We start from the raw sequence: 4,409 nt of genomic DNA, 5'->3' as shown, positions 1-4,409 counted from the left end.
TCATTGTTTTCTCTCGTAGAATGAGTAATTCTTTTTGAATCATTCAAACAATCATTGTTGTTTCGATGTCCTTTTATTTCAGTTTTAGCAAATAAAGGTGCATTTTTTTTATAATAATATCTTCTTTGCTCTTACTAACTTTATTAGCCAACACTGGATTCTTAAAGAAAGAAAAGAGACAAGTTGAAGATTGATAACCTAATATTTTTATATTTATTTTTCTAAATAACTTTATTTCGATAATTCTAATTATAATCACTAATAAATATACTTATAATTAAAGTTGATAAATTCTGTATACAGGGTGATTCAGAACGAGTGTAAAAAATTTTCACAAATTGTTTAGGTCATTCTAATTAAAAAATGTCATATGAACATAGATCGTATTTTCAATGTTTCTGCAGTTACAGGATTTTTTAAATTTTACTGTGTGGTAAAACATCGCATGCTTGATATGAGTAATATTTCAAAAATTAAAAAAAATATATATAAAATATAAGAACACGATATATTATTAATTTTAAGTTCAGTTTCAAAATAAATGCTCAAGATATGTTCCTTGAGCTTGAATAAACGCATTACATCAATGAATTAAAGAATTGTGTACACGATGCAAACTAACCCGCCTAGAATACCACACTTCTTGCGAGTTCCGATTCCATCACACTGGGTTTACTGCATCCAGCTACTTTCAACTATTAATAACTCTTCAGAAAATAGATATTTTTAAACTTTTTTTTAAATTTAAATGCCAGAATGTCAAGAACGCGTCTGTTATTGTCATTACGGTTGACATTTAAAAAAAGACATTTATTTTGGTAAAAGCCCGAATAGAAATCTCCTTAATCAAAAATTTCAATAAAATAAGCATGAATTTAATATACCAATGTGGTGTTTTAGAGTCAGCCCTTTATGTATGTGTGCGCGCGCATGCGTGTGCGTGTATAATTCATATTTGTATTCTTGATTATTACTCACTTTTTTTTAATCTTTCAGTTCAGTAATATTCCTTTTTTCATTTTTTTTTGTGAGTTATGAGCACATCTTTTTTTATCTTTTCTATATTCTCCATTTTTATATGTTATCGTGAAAGAAACGAAATTATCTTTCAACAAGACGGTGCTGGGCCGCACAACGCCAGGATCGTTTCGAATTATTTAAACGAGCATTTTCCCGGACGCTGGATGGGTCGGTACGGCCCGATACGTTGGCCCGCAAGATCTCCGGATCTCAACCCCCTTGATTTTTTCCTATGGGGATATTGTAAGGAAGTAATTTATAAAACGCTTCCTGAAAATATCGAAGAGCTAGAGACAAGATTACGACATTCTATTTGGGATATCGACGAAGAAATAATGCAGAACGTCGAAAGAAATTTATTAAAACGCATGAGAGCTTGCGTTAGAATGGACGGCGGGCATTTCGAGCATTTGCTCTAAAATTTTTTTTTAAACAATCCGCTCTTTTCAGAGCGACCAATATATTTTAACGTTGGAACATCTGATTTGAGCAGAATAAAAATAAATTTTCCCAAATGTATTAGGTGTACAAATAAGTTTCCGCCGTTTTTTATCAAAAATTGGGCATTTATTGTGAAAGAACGGAACCTAATGTTTTATTTGAAGTATTGTCCATCGCTTGCCACTACTTTTTCTCATCTTTCTGGCAGCATACGGATACCGCGTCGGAAGAATGCTTCATCTTTTGAGGCTATCCACGGATCGACCCAATTTTTGTTATCTTCATATGATGTGAAGTGTTGCTCAGACAGGCCATGCGCCATCGATCTAAACATGTGGAAATCAGTATTACCTCCACAAACTGGTTTCCCTTGCATTTTTCCAATAATGCCGTTATATAGATTACCATCATCCCATTGTACTTTATATTTTTTTTTCAAAATTAATGTTTTTCATGTCAAAATTTATTATTTTGTCTATATGAATAACTTCCTTTACACCGTCTTCGTATTTAATGTAAATAAACATCAAGTCAAATATAAACTTTATTTGCATTAACAAATAAATTATAAAAAAACAATATACAGCAAACGTAAAAGAAATTTACAAATTTTTTCAAGTAGCAAGAGAAGATTATTATCAGTTAAATATATATTTATGCAACTCTATTTATCTGAGTTCCACATAGAAACAATGTGATTTAAAAATCATATAGTTTTATACAATAGTCTATTTATTTATATTAGCACTTAAAAGCAAAATTAGAAAAATGATTAATTATTTTCAAAATTGAAATATATTCTTTATTGAAAAAGAGTATTATTTCTCGGAAAAATAAAATAGAAACAAATCATTAAATTTATTTTTAGATGCAAAAAATCTTATGGTCTCTTCGAGTTTTAGTTGTGAAACAATGAGTAAACTTATTCCTGAACAATCAAAAAATATTGATATACATTTTTTTGAAACTGATAAAGATAAAAATAATGAAAATAAATGCATTAAAGAAGATAATGAAAAAAATGAAAACGAATATGGAAATTATGAAACTGATAATAAAAAAGATAAAAATGATGATGAAGTAAGTGCAAGTAATGATGCGATTTCAGAAGTTTTTGAAAATTATTTTGATGATTCAAGTATCATATAAACGAAGACGAAAACATAAAAAATGATAAGACCATAATGTTTGAAAATTCACAAACAACAGTTTCCCAAGTTATTCTAATGATTCATACTTATTGCATGCGATTCAATGTATCTGATGAAGGAAGGCATGCTTTATTTAATATGGCCAAAATTTGGGCAGACCCAAAAGTTGAAAATATTAATTATACGAAATATAAACTAAGTAAACGTTTAGATCCTCCGGAAAATATTTATCAGTATAATTTTTATTGTTCTAAATGCAATTGCCTACTAGGAAAATTTGTAAAAAAAGATTTAATATCAAATACTCAAAGTATTTGCGAGTAATGCCAACAAAATTATAAAATAACTACTAATGCAATGAATTATTTTTTGAGTATAGATGTTAAATTTCAAATGAAGACTTTATTACAAAATGTAACTATACATAAAATGTTACTGGAAAATATAACTATTATTAAGAATAGATTAAAAAAGAAAAGAATAAACGCTATAAATGATGTATACAATGGAGAATTGTACAAAAATTTATATAACAATCAACAGGAAAACACTATCTTATTAACTTTTAATTTCAATTCTGACGGCGCACCAATTTCTAAAAGTAGTAAAAATGGTATATGGCCTATTCAGATAATAATTAATGAGTTATCACCTCGAGTACGGTTTAGATATATTTTGCTTGCAGCAATGTGGATGACGAGATCTGAACCAAGTCCACAATTTATGAATTTGTACATGAAGATATTTATTGATCAATTAAGAAATCTGATGGAAAATGGAATTACAATAAAATTATCTAACAATAAAGAAATTATCTTCATACTAAAACCTTTGTGCGCAGCAGTAGATTCAGTAGCACGACCTGTTATGCAAAATCGTTTGCAATTCAATGGTCATTATGGATGTAGTTAGTGCTATCATTTTGGAAAATACGAAGATGGTGCTATGCAATATCCTTTTAAAGATGAAGATTCTCTTTTACGAAATCACAACACTTTTATCCAAAATATGATAGAAGCTGAAGAAACTAACAAATTTGTAATGGGCGTTAAAAGATATGCAGAAATTACTAATCTCGATAATTTTGATTGTATATGGGATTTTCCATTTGACTATATGCATGGTCTCTTACTTGGTACGGTTTGTACTTTATGGACAAAAATTTGGACAGTGAAGGGAACAAATAAATTCAATCTCTCAAAGAAAGATATAAAAAAAGTCGAGGAAAGATAATTAAACATTAGAATGACTCGCGAAATTCATCGTACTCCTCGTTCATTCAATTCTGGAAAATGGAAAGCTAGCGAATGGAGATCTTGGATCTTATATACAAGCTTTCCATGTTTGTTAGAAATATTAGAAACAAAATTTTTAAGCTCTTTTGCATTACTAGTACGTTCAACACATTCTTTTATCTGAAAATATAACAGTTAAGGATCTGGAACAATGCAGAATAGATCTCATTCGATTTACTGGAAATTGTAAAGAGTATTATGGATTTTCAGCTATGACTTTCAATACTCATGCCTTACTACATGTAATTGATCATGTATACAAAAGTGGTCCACTTTCTATGACTTCTACTTTTCCATTTGAAAACGGAATTTTTGTATTAAAACAAAAATTAACAAGTCCGAAGGGTGTTCTGAAACAAATATCGAAACGTTTAATTCAGAAAACTATATTGGAAAGCAAGCTATTGAATACAAATGATGATATCTCTTTTCAAGTTTGTAGAAATTTATCGAACAATCCCAGTAAGCAAGAAACATTTGATCAACATTTTAAAATGTTGAT

The 4,409-nt window shown here is 29.1% G+C and overlaps 1 pseudogene; it reads left to right on the top strand.

Annotated features, from left to right (window-relative positions):
* The first annotated feature begins 3,113 nt into the window (after positions 1-3,113).
* On the top strand, positions 3,114-4,369 carry LOC115235627 (annotated as a pseudogene).
* Positions 4,370-4,409: the final 40 nt, after the last annotated feature.

This window comes from Formica exsecta, unplaced genomic scaffold, assembly GCF_003651465.1.
Source record: "Formica exsecta isolate Colony F162 unplaced genomic scaffold, ASM365146v1 scaffold2282, whole genome shotgun sequence".
Lineage (NCBI taxonomy): Eukaryota > Metazoa > Arthropoda > Insecta > Hymenoptera > Formicidae > Formica > Formica exsecta.
This window is presented reverse-complemented; position numbering and strand designations above follow the sequence as displayed.